The sequence below is a fragment of the Durio zibethinus genome, chromosome 7, assembly GCF_047325235.1.
Source record: "Durio zibethinus cultivar Kanyao isolate XHJ-2024 chromosome 7, ASM4732523v1, whole genome shotgun sequence".
Taxonomy (NCBI): Eukaryota; Viridiplantae; Streptophyta; class Magnoliopsida; order Malvales; family Malvaceae; genus Durio; species Durio zibethinus.
Window position 1 is genome coordinate 24,874,563 of NC_143168.1, and position 13,843 is coordinate 24,888,405.

Below are 13,843 nucleotides of genomic sequence, written 5' to 3' on the forward strand. Positions count from 1 at the left end.
GTCATATTTGCTTCAGTTCATACCATGAAAATGTCAATTTGTTATCCTTTACAAAATTATATATTTTGAACCTACAGATCTCTTAATTTGGATGTCTTAGTTGCATTAACATTTTAAGATTCTGACAAAGAAAACATTAATGAGGGAAGAAAAAATTAGATAAAATCAGATATATACGAGAAACCCTCGGTCTTTTTCTCTGAAGTTTCCATCCATTGATTAATAAGACAACTAGCACCAGCTGGCTCACAAGTTGTTATAAACTCGTTAACTTCAACTAGTCTCTGTCCATCCTCGAAGCTTCATCCTATAGCTAGACTATATAAAAGAAGAGGCCCTGCTAAAACTAGGGGCATCAGAAATGCATTTCAATTCTTGCCTGCTTGCTTTACTTCTGTTAAATGTCCTTCTATTTTCACAATGTAATCTCACAGTCCAGGCTGGGGAATCTATTTCTGGCTCACCCTCGGATACAATTCCTCCACGTGATGTTTGGAATAAGTTGAAAGTTGTGTCCAAGAGGATTCAGGCATCATCTCCACCATCACCTAGGATTAATGCTCCTTATCACTTAAAGAGTCCTCCTCCATCTCCTCGACGTCCTCCACCACCATCCCCACCAAGAGCACCACCACGAGCACCACCACCGCCTTCATCCCCGTGCCAACCACCCATATGATTTTAGCGTGCTACCTTCTATATCAAGAATATTTTATCGGATACTTGGCCCTAAGGTTACAGTCGATAAAGCTTTAACATCTGAAGCTTCTATTTTAACTTTAAAGTCAGCAAGTTCGTGAAGATCTTAAGGCAATTCCCCTTCTTCTGTAAGAATTATTATTATTAGAACATTGTTCCAATAATTGGTTATATTTATTTTTTAACTTTGATAGTTGCTCTCCAATTCCTTTTCCTCCAATCTCACAAGAAGCTATATCTACAAAGCTAGAACATTGCTCTTGCAACAACCAAGATCCTGCTCCTAGCAAAGCTACAAATCTGGGACTGTATGTGCCTTCAATTTTTTTGGATAAATGAATGTGCTTTTATTCATCCAAAAACCAATACAAAGAATTTAGTTTATACATGCATAACTTTTAAAAATCAGGGAAGATGAGACAAGACAATTAAACATCAACTCTTCAAGATTCCAATTACTACAAAGAGATCGATTAACAGAACTGTAGCCTATAGCGAATAGCAATCCTGACGAATTGCATGATAGTTACAAATTTTAAATGAAGAGAACTAATTATAAATGAATCTCCATGCATTTACACCTGACCTCCAGATTGTTTCACATAATCTATCATTAAAAGATTTTCCCGCTTTTATAAAGCATCACTTCATTGAATGTATAAAATGGTCAAAACATTTTTTCTACGTTCATTTTACTATATATAGTTTTTTGGATACCTTTCAAAGAGAAAGATTTTACCAACCCTATCAGATATGAGAATTTGATACCGTAATGCCAAATCATCCCTCTAGAAGGTAAAGTTTAAGGAGGCTTGGCCTAGATATATGCTCAATTACATTGATCTGTACTGGCCTGAAAATTTAGATGGCATGATTTATAAGAACCAAATACTCTTGTGCAGATAGAAACAGGAAATTTGTTTTAGCACATGGGAAAAGATGCGAGGCTACCAACGCGTTTATAATTTGGAAAAGAAGGAAACTTTGTGCAAGAAGTTATGTTATTCTTGCTCAATTTGCTTTGAATTGATATTGATTGAAATATCTGTTACAGATATATGAGGCAGCTATTAGAGGTCTTGTCCCAGTTGATTGTCCAGCGCCAGTAAAATTTCCATTACCAAATCCGAAAGATCCTTTCTCCTTGAAGCCAGGATCCATTTCTGCATCCATTCTGGAGTCCGAAGCATCTGCTATTGAGAAATCATCTAGTCTCATTGCAGCAATAGCTGATACAAGAGCAGCAGCTACACAGTTCTCAAAGGACCAAGATTTTCCTACAAATACCATCCAGAATAGTAAACCTGATTCAACATTAAGTAAAATGCAGACGATATTATCAAAGACAATAGAATAACTGATAGTAATTTAAAGGAAGGATCTATAGAGGCAAATTCAGCCTTAGAGCAAAGCAACTATTTTGAGGAAGAGGGAAGCAGTAGTCACAGTCGACCTCCTGCACATCCAAAACAGCATCCTGGTGCCTCTTCTAAGGTAAGCAGTTATTTTACTTTGATATAAGTTTCCGGCCTGCTATTTCATTGCATGAATAAAGTCCATGATATGGCTGTTCCATCCCACATATCAACTAGATGATTGAACATTGAATGGGGATGAGGGGGAGGACATATAGAATGATAATTGCCATTCTTAATATCATGTCATTTTCTTATTAACCCCTGTATTCAAACAAATGGAACAATTTTAACTTCAGATTGCACTATCTAATTTCCAGACTGTTTTAGTTTTTTCCCCCAGTGTCCTTGTCTGTTTGCTCCATCTTTGCATATTTAGATTTTTGCTGTGGCAATGAGGGGGCTGAAGCCATCATGAATATTTAACTAATTCTTAGGACAAGGAGCTTGTATATTTAACTAGACGCGTGTGGCATAAGGTTTTCTATGCTGAAATCTAAGTATAGCTCTTCAAACAGGCATATCGGAAGTGTTTTTCTCTCATTATTCTTTTCCATTTGTATGCATAATTCAATTCTCTCTGGATGTCTGGTTCTTAGGGCTTGATAGTTGTCATTGTTGTACTATAATAATATTCGCTGAATTTTCATGGATTGTTGTAGTTTATAGAACTCTAATAAGGTGCAAAAACAATAAACCTGACAATTTAAATACAACAAAATAATATGACACAATACAATTAAAAAATATGAAAGTATCATGATTTAAAATTTTAATAATAATTTAATAAATTTTAAAAAATATTTTATATTTTTATATAAATTATAATATATAATTTTCATGTAAAATATAACATGATTATATAAATTTTAATATTTTATACGATATAAAAATTCAAATAATTTATAGTATGTCAAAGTATAGTGGTGATTACGTAGCCATTTAATAATTAAAAGTGGAGATGGCCATCCAAGACCATGTTAAAGTATTTTTAATGCCTTTGTTAGGAATAATGAGTTAAATCTTATAAGAGATTTGTCTGGGATTTATTAGATATTACTTGATGGATAAGAAGACTTGCAAAAGAAGAATTCTAAGAAAAAAGAGATTCTTAATAGACAAGTTTAACTTGCAAAAGAAAAATTTTAAGAGGAAAAAGATTCTTAATAGACAAGTTTATATGGTTACAAATAGGTGAAGTTTCTACATGTTTAGATTTGAGAAAAATATGTAAGAGAGTTGTAGGGTTTTATGGGTAGACATCTCACAAGACTATTGAAGATTTATGTGTTATAGGTGTATATGTTTGTTTGTAAGTGGACTAGAGAAGACTGAGAAAATTCACGTAGGTATGATGTATGGGTGCATATGAGTATATGTTTGGTTGTGTTAAAAGGGTGTACATAGGTGTGTTTGTTTGGATTGAGAATAATCCATAAGACTAGAGGAGATTAAGAGGGTCTATAGGTATTGATTGTTTGAGTGGTTGATACGTTTTGATGTATGTCTGTAATTCTATATAATTAATTAATCTTGTTTCTCATCCGTGGACATAAGTTAGTTGGATCGAATCACATGAAATTGTTATCTTTTACGTTTTTAATTGATTATTTAATTATGCTTTCGCTGATGTGAATTAGATTGGAGCTGTTTACTCAACAAATGGTATCGAAGCATGGTTCGAAACATAGGAAAATCAACTTTAGAGGAGCTCAATTCAAGAAAAAAATTTGAGTTAGTGTTTTGAATATCAGTTTGTATGAAGTGTAAAGGTACACAAGAGAAGATGATTGTGAGACTTCTATTGCAGGTAAAGCCAAACATATCTAGCATGAAGACAAATGATTGGTGAAATTAGAGTCAATGTGGAGATTGTTAAGAATAATAACTTAAATCCCATAAGAGATTTATTTAAGATTTGTTAGATATTATTTGATGGACAAGAAGATTTATAGAAAAAGAATTCTAAAAGGAAAAAGATTTTTAATATGCAAGTTTGACTTGCAGAAGAAAAATTATAAAAGGAAAAAGATTCTTAATAGATAAGTTTGTATGGTTAAAAATAGGTAAAGCCTTTACAGGGTTAGATATTAGAAAAAGATGTAAAAGAGTTGTAAGATTTTATGGGATAAACATCTCATAAGGCTATTGAAGATTTACGTCTTATGGGGGTGTATGTTTGTATGGTGTATGGGAGTAGACTAGAGGAGACTGAAATGGTTCACATAGGTATGATGTATGGACACATATGGGTATATGTTTGGTTGTGTTGAAAAGCATATAGGTATATGTTTGTTTGGATGGAGAATACTCCATAGGACTAAAGGACACTGAGAGGGTCTATGAGTTTTAATTATTAAATGAGATTGATTTAATATATGTTTGTAATTCTTTACAACTAGTAGATCTTGTTTTTCATTCGTGGATGTAAATTGGATTGAACCACGTTAAATTGTTATCTCTTATGTGATAAATTAATTATTTGATTTCACTTTTGTTGGTGTAATTGGATTAGAGCTTTTTAGCCTAACAAGTGATATCAAAGCTGTAGTGATTCCTAAAGTGGTATCAGAGCTGTGGTAATCTTTAACAAGTGGTATCAGGCTAAAGGTTCAATATGTGAAAAAAGTTAAAGGTTTGAGCTATGAGAAAAGACAAGCCTAAAAGAGCTCCATTTAAGAAAAAAGTTCGAGTTTAAGTTTTGAAGATTGAAGATCGATTTACGTGAAGCGTAAAGACATGCAAAAAAAGATAATTGAGAGACTTTTATTGCAGGTGGAGCCAAGTATGACTAGCATAAAGATAGGTAATTGATGAAATTTGAGTCAAGATTAAGATTGTTAGGAATAATGATCAAATCTCGTAAAAAATTTATTTGAGATTTATTAGATATTGCTTGATGGACAGAACACTTGCAAAAAAAAAAAAAATTCTAAGAAAAATAGATTCTTAATAGGCAAGTTTGACTTACAAAAAAAATTTTTAAGAGAAAAAAATTTTTAATAGGCAAGTTTGTATGGTTATAAATAGTAAAATATTTACAAAGTTAATTATGAGAAAAAGATGTAAGAGAGTTATAGGATTTTATAGGTAGACATCTTATAAGACTATTGAAAATTTACGTCTCATAGGTATGTATGTTTATTTGTGAGTGGACTATAGGAGATTGAGATGATCCACATAGGTATGATGTATAGGTGCATATGAGTATATGTTTAGTTATGTCTAAAGGGTGCACATGGGTATGTATTTATTTAGATTGAGAATAATCCATAAGACTAGAAGAGATTGAGATGATCTATGGGTATTGATTGTTGAGTGGTTAATACATTTTTATGTATGTTTGTAAGTTTTTATAACTAGTGGATCTTGTTTCTCATCCGAAATGTAGGTCAATTGGATCGAATCATGTTAAATTATTATCTCTTGTGTGTTTAATTAATATTTGATTATGCTTCTACTGACGTGAATTAAATTGAGACTTTTTGCCTAACAAGTGATATCAAAATATAGTTTGAGACATAGGAAGAGGTAAGCTTAGAGGAGCTCGATTCAAGGTAGAAGTTCAAGTTCACATTTTGAAGATCGATTTGCATGAAGCGTAAAGACACACAAGAAAATATGATTGTGAGACTTTCATTGCAGGTGAAGTAAGCATATTTAGAATGAAGATAGATGATTGATGAAATTTGAGTAAATGTGAAGATTGTTAGGAATAATGATTCAAATTTAATACGAGATTTGTTTAGGATTTGTTAGATATTACTTGATGGATAAAAAGACTTACAGAAAAATTTTTTTAAAAAGAAATAGATTCTTAATAGGCAAGTTTGACTTGTAGAAAAAAATTTTAAAAGAAAAAAGATTCATAATAGGTAAGTTTGTATGGTTATAAATATGTGAAGTCTCTACAGGGTTAGAGATGAGAAAAAAATATAAGAGTTATAATGTTTTATGGGATAGACACCTTATAAAACTACTGAAAATTTATGTCTTATGAGTGTATCTGTTTGTATGGTGCATGGGAATAGACTAAAGAGATTGAAAGGGTCCACATAGGTATGATATATGAGTGCATATGGGTATGTGTTTGGTTGTGTTGAAAGGCACATGAGTATGTGTTTATTTGGATTGAGAATACTCAATAATACTAGAGAAGACTGAAAAGGTCTATGGATATTGATTCTTGAGTGAGATTGATTTGATATATATTTGTAATTTTCTACAACTAATGGATCTTATTTTTCATCTATGAATGTAGGTCGGTTGGATCAAATTACATTAAATTATTATTTTTTGTGTGATAGATTGATTATTTGATTTTATTTTCATTGATGTAATTGGATTGGAGCTTTTTAACCTAACAACTTTCTCCCATCGATAATGTGAACTGCAAAACCATAATAGCAAGTTATTATTGTAATCTTTTATTGGTAAGGTCTAATAAACCTCGTAAGCATATAAAGAGCTTTTATCTTCGGGTCGATGCTACAAGAAGCATTAACAATGCCACTCATTTTATACTACTTCAATCTTTCTAATCCACGACCTGTTACTATCAGGTTGCTGGTTTCATGTGGAAGTCATTGAAGCTGTTCCTGGGCCTTTGAAGTTTGAACTGTTTGGACTTGGAACCGCCACCTTCCCTTACCATCAATGGTGTCGGTCAGCTTTTTTTGATTTCCCCACCAACAACGCCCCCATCAACATGATCAAGATACATAGCCTTCGTCCCGTCTACTTTTTGCGTGTAGAAAATAAGGCTTACGTGTATGCAATCATTAAAATATGAAATAAGGTATGCAATCATCAAAATATATGAACTTGAAAGAAAAAATCATTAACAATAGTGTGGTATGTTGTTATATTGATAGTATGATAGATTTTTAATTTTAATGATTAAAATTTAATATGTGATTTTGTTTATTAGGTACGGTTAAAATTTACATATAATTAAGAGAATGCTTTTACGTTAGTATCAACTATATGATGAAAGCATATTTTTTAAAATTTGGTATTAATTAATATATTATAATTATGCAAACATATAAATCATAAAACCAAGCAATTTTTAGCTTTAGAAACATAAAAATTTTAACAATTTCATCAAAAATTTTATTTTCTTTGAAGATATTTGGTAATTACTTTGGTTACTTGACTTTTTTTTTTCTTTTAAAATTAAAAGCAAAATGAGCATTGAGAAAAAAAAAAACAAATAATATTTTCAAAGAATAAAAAATTTTAAGAAATATTTTTTTCCCTAACTTAAAACACATATTTTACTTTCATATTGAAGAAAGATTTATAATTCAATAAATGTAATTTTGCATGTACACTTTAACAAATATATGTTTATATAAATCCAAGATACTCATACCTTGTAAAGGATCTAATAAGATATTAAACTTGTCATTGATGACATGATCCTCTTTCATTTGATGCCATGCAAATTGCCAACAATTTCCTAAATTTTGATCAAATCAATAACAAAAAGACCTTTCAAAAAATGTTCATCTAAAATATTCATTTGAAGCATTTGTTTCTAAAATAAGTAACTCTCCTGGTTTAGGGAGATAAATTTTGGGAGTATAAATAAGATATGATTTTTTTGTTTAATATTATCGGCATCTTGTTTTGTCCAATGAAAAGAAATATCTTTTTTCAATTTTTCTTGTAAAATTTTTTCTTTTTTTAAAAACATTTTTGATAAATTCTTTACCATAGTTTAAAAGACCAATGAATTTTTGTAAATGCTTTTTATCATCCAGTTGTTATAGGAAATCCTTAGTTTTTACAATAATATGATATTGCAAAGTAAGACCATTGACAGATAAATTTAATCCTAAAAATTCTATTTCTTGTTTCTTCTTCCTCTGAAGAAACAAAAAACCCTATATTTAAGGAAACAGATCAACCAAAAGTTGATCATAGAAAATGAAAAGTTGGTGAAGTTTTTAACCTAGAAACTGATGATCATATTAGATTTTCACATATGAGTAATCAAGAATGTTTGAACAACAAACAAGTAGGGATGAAATAAAACAAACTAATACAAAACAAGTAGGCAAAAGTTCTTAAAATTCATTGACTATTAAATCTCTAACAAAAGAAACGTTGCATCTGGTGGCACATATTTAGATTTATCTGAAGTACCTATTTCTAAATATGAAAAAGCCATAGAAGATTAGGCACAATCTATGTCCATAGTTGTCATTGGTTATAAAGATACATGGACAAAAGAAAAATTTTTGAATTATTTTTGTGGTACATGGCAAGATGTTTTACAATTTTTATGAAAATAAGAAAATTTTGAATAAGAGAAAACCCCAAAAGGGACTCTTTTTAACCAGATAACTATTCTTGATCTTGTAAAAAAATTAACATAAATACTCAAAAATGAGTTTTTTGGTAGGATGGATGAAGTTGATTTAAACAGGGAAGCTCAATTTATCCTGTCAAAAATGAAATTGTGTAATATTAGAAATTTGGAAGAATATTTGAAAAACTATATTAGTGAATATAAAAAACTGGATGACTCACATTCAGCATTTTGGAAAAAACAATATTTTCATAAACTTCTCTCACCATGAAATGAATTATGTTTAAAAAATTATCCTACTTATTTAAAATTACATAAGCCATCCAGTAGTAATTTACTTTATTTTGATATATTAGGTAATAGAGTTTATTTTGCTAAAAAACAAGTTGTTGAGTATTGCTTTAAACAAAAAGATATTAAACAAGTAAAAAGTAAACTTAGTGATAAACAATGCACTAGGATTTTAGAACATGAATTTGAATTTGGCTGTAACAAAAAAACTAACAACTATTTAAAAAAAACATAGAAAACAAAAACGATATAAAATGCTTAAATGGAAACCTAAAAATAGGGCTATGAAAGGTAAAAATTTTGTTATTAGAAGAAAAACTTCGAACAAAAAATCAAAATCAAAATGTAAATGTTTTATTTGTGAAGAAGAAAGTCATATAGCACCACAATGTTCTAACAAAGGTAAAAATGCTAAAAAAGCTATTAAAACACTCGAAGAATGAGAATTAGCAATTTGTTTTGGTGATGAATTATCTGATGATGAAATTATTTATGAGTTAATTTTTGAAACATAATTCAATTTTGGTACTGAAATAGAATATATTTTTATGTTAAAATTTTCCACAAATCCTATTGAAAAAATGAATATTGAAATTTCTTCTGTTGAAACCCAACAGATGATTTCCTTTCGAGATGTATTAGGAAAAACTCATACTTTAATAGAAGATGAGATTTCTCAAATGCAAATCATAAAAAAAGATGAAATTTATAAAACTTCTTTTTTCAAAAAATTTCAACCTTAAGTGCAACGACACATTGAAAAAGTTAGTGGTGATACAATTGCAAATGATTTTAAACAAGGATATGTTGATATTCCCCTATTCACAAAAAAAAAATCAAAAAATTTAAACAAAAATGTCTTGAAGTTAGATATATACATATTGGTATCATTATGATTACTATAAAATCTCATTTTATTACAAGTAAAGATATACCAATTTTAGATATGTTGTTAGATAAAATATTTACCAATCTTGATAAATCCATAATAGGGGGTATACAATCAAATTTAGTATCAGAAGTCATTGGTTTAAAGACAAACCAAATATTTTTTTTTTTTATTAACGATCCTTTAATAGAAGATTGTCTTAGATTACATATAAAAACAAAAAATTCTAAAATTAGAGAAGTAGCATATGATCTTTCCATAAATTAGATAGCAATTTATGAATTAATTAATCATGCTACTACTACTATTAAAGAAATAGATTAAAAATTATAGAAATTTTTTAGCCAAGATCTTATGGTTTAGAAATCAAACCAAGATTAATGAATTTATAAGACTTATCTGTTCTATAGATTGGTTATTAGAATATGTTACTAAAGAAAGACGTACAAACAGTAGATTCAACTCTTTATAATTTTTTGTATCCGAAAATAACTTATATTTCAAAAATCTAGAAGCTAGTAGTTCTAGTAATAACTTAGTACTGCCCTTATCTTCGTCAATACCATCATACTCTAACAGAGAAGATGATGTTGAAAGTATTGCTAGTGAACAATCTTTCAATTTTTTTAAATCATCATCAGGGACTATTGGAACAAAAAATGTCAATATTCCTATATTTTCAAGTGATAATAATAGATTTAATCAAGAAAACTCTGTTTACAATTCAGTAAACTAAGTTTTAAATTCAGTTTCTTCTAGAAGCACTAGAAGAAAAGATATTAGAAGCCTAGTTGTCATCACTCAATATAAAATTAGAAATGATAAAGTTATTACTTTTTCTGATAATCAGTCAAAAAGGCATTATAATTATATTAATGCAAAATTTCGATTTAAGAAGTATAAACCATACTCATTACACATTTAACTTGATACCGAAACTATTATAACTAGTTGTTGGAGTAATGCATTACTATTAAGTAAATGGGAACCCGTGAAACATCCTTTAGCAGTAATAGGTATAGATGGTAAAAAAACCGTAATAGTATTTAAAACTAAAAATATTTCTATATATCTTATGAACAAAAAGTTCATAATTTTAAAAATTTTATGTTTTTTTTTTATGCATGAATATATGTTATTAAGAAATAATTTTTTTACTCAATTATTTACCTTATAGTTTGACCTCCTCATATATTACTTTAATTATAGATAAAGAATCTATAGAAATTCCTATAGTAAAAAATCATATGCATATTTGTGATTTAAATTTTTAGCTTGAAGCTAATAAAGTTGAAATTAAAGCAATCAGTGAAAAACATTAGTTATTTAAAATTTTACAAAAAAATTTTAGTAAAGAACCACTAAAATTATGGTCTTGAAGTCCTAGACATTATAGTTTACAAATGATTAATTCTAATAAAATTATTAGAGTCAAACCCATGATCTATACTAAATAAGATATAGATGAATTTGACATTCAAAATTTTGAACTTTTACAAAAAAGACTAATATAACCAACTAATAGTCTACATTCAAGTCCAACCTTTTTGGTAAGAAATCATGCTGAATAAAAATGAGGCAAATCCAGAATGGTAATCAACTATAAATGGCTAAATCAAAATTTAGTTTTTGATGGATATTTTATTCCTCGAAAAGATGTTTTGATTAATTTAGCTAAAAATGCTAAATATTTTAATAAATTTGACTGTAAATCAAGTTTTTAACAAATTATGCTAACTGAATAGTCAAAATTATCAACTACATTTAGTGCTCCAAAAGGACACTATCAATGGAAAGTAATTCCTTTTGGATTCTATAATACTCTTCAAATTTTTCAAAGAAAAAGAAATTTTATTTTTGAAAAATATAAAGATTTTTGTTGTGTGTATATTGATGATATTCTTATCTTTTCTTCAAATTTAGAACAACATAGGAAACATCTAAATTTAATTGCTCAAGAATTTATTAAACACAGAATTATTTTAAGTCCTAAAAAGATAGAGCTTGAAGAAACAAGAAATAGAATTTTTAGGATTAAATTTATATGTTGATGGTCTTACTATATAAGATCATATTATTGTAAAAATTAAGGATTTTCCAGAACAACTGGAAGATAAAAAGTATTTACAAAAATTTTTTGGTTTTTTTAAACTATGGCAAAAATTTATGAAAAATCCTTCTAAAAAAAGAAAAAGTTTTACAATAAAAATTGAAAAAAAATATTCCTTTTCATTGGAAAAAACAAAATGCTGATATTATTAAACAAATAAAATCAAATCTTATTTATATTCCAAAAGTTTATCTCCCTTAACCAGGAGAGTTACTAATTTTAGAAATAGATTCTTGAGATGAACACTGGGATGTATTTTCAAGGTAAAAGTCCAAAAAGAATAATTAATTTGTTGATACAATTCGGGTAAATTCAAACCAAATGAAATCAAATATATTATATTTTGAAAATAGTTTACTTGCCATAAAAAAATACAGTAACTAGGTTCCATATTTATTTAGCACCTGAACCCTTTTTATTATTAGAATTGATAATTAAGCAGTACAAGATTTCTTAAAAAATAAAAAATTAGATAATAATCCTATAAGTATTTGGTGGTATAATTTTTAATGTCAGTGCAATTTTATTATTGAATATATTAAAGAAATTAATAATATTCTTGTTAATTTTTTGAGCAAGCTTGATAGATAGAGGCAAAAAACCTCTCGAACAGCAAAGTGAATGGACTACCCTCCGTAAGAAGCAATCTAAACCCAAGATTACTTTTTTTCAAAATCTTAACCTAAGATTTCAACCAATTCCATATTGTCAAGGATATTTTATCAACCTCAACCATACTTTTTCATTTTTCAACCTTCATTAAAATTAGTAATGAAGCCTACCCAATTCCCAAATATATCCTAATTTTCTCATGATCTAAATCAATAGACTCTTATATCATACTCTCAAATTCTCAAACAGACAGAGGACTTATTTAAACCAAGGCCCTTTCTATTAGAAAAAAAGATTTTTATAATCCAAGAATCCTTTTTAAATTATATAATCTTCTCAACAACATATAAAAATCCCATATATTTGAAAGTAAAGCTAATTTTCGTAAAAATATGACAAAATTAGTAGAGACTTTAACTAAACAAGTTAATGATTAAGCTTATTTTTAAGCATTTATATATAATAGTATATATGCAAGTAACTTGCTACAAGAGCAAGATGCGACTATAAATGAAAATCAATACACTCTTGATGAGATAAATAATTTCCTCAAGATTTGTAAATTTTTGAACAAAAACAATTTTCTTCTAAAATATTAAAATTGAAAAATATTTTAATGTTTGAAAAAGTTGTAATTTTCTTATCCAAAGAGATTTATCAAGGAATAAATCTTGTTATTCTTCTTGCAATGGAGACACTATTACAAAAAAGATTTTTGATTATTATTTTTCCTTGTATTTAATAAATTATGAAATTAGAGAATTATTTTTAAAAATTAAATTTAAATTTGATCATAAATTTTTCGATATAACAAATATCAAAATCGATATAGTTGGACTAATAATTGTAAAAAATTTTTCTTTCTTACAACTAAAACACTTTTCTGCTTTTATAAAACCTAAATTTATTGATTATGTAAAAATTGATCAATGCTTTTTCTATATACATTTAAAAATTATTAGTTTGTTATGAATCTTTTAAAGAAAAAAATTTATTTAACCTTGTCAACTATGAAAATTTTAAAAATTAATAGGTGGATTTCAACTTGAAAATCCTAATGAAGATTTAGACAAGCTAAATCAAGCTTTAAAAAATTTTCTTCCTCGAATCAATACCAATTTTAAGCTAGAATAATAATGATGGATCATGTAAAAATTTTACACTTTAAAATCTTAAAATCTCTATATCTTAAAATTTCGACTAAAACGAATAAACGACAAATTTTTATCTAAAGATTATATACTAAAAATAATCTACCTCTAATAGACCCAGCAGCATTGAAATTATTGAGTAAATTATCTAATATGAAAGATTTTGATAATTCATAATATTTATTGTTTCAATATCAATAAAGATGAAATTTATGAAATAAAACGAGAACTTTTCCTAGTCATTTTATCTAAATGATAAAAAATTAGTCAATTGGAACAACGTTCAAGAAAAATAACCGACCAGTGGACCAGTAGACATATAGCATATGCAGCAGGACATGGTCAAAAAGATCACTC

The 13,843-nt window shown here is 28.0% G+C and overlaps 1 long non-coding RNA gene across 2 annotated transcripts; it reads left to right on the forward strand.

Moving 5' to 3' along the window:
- Positions 1-283: 283 nt before the first annotated feature.
- Positions 284-6,054, forward strand: LOC111277547 (uncharacterized). 2 transcript variants are annotated; one of them, XR_016343688.1, is made up of 4 exons: positions 284-810; positions 1,754-2,193; positions 3,755-3,848; positions 3,925-6,054. It is a non-coding gene; the product is annotated as an uncharacterized LOC111277547 (long non-coding RNA). The 2 variants fall into 2 exon arrangements; XR_016343687.1 differs by having other exon boundaries at positions 285-810; positions 3,755-6,054.
- Positions 6,055-13,843: the final 7,789 nt, after the last annotated feature.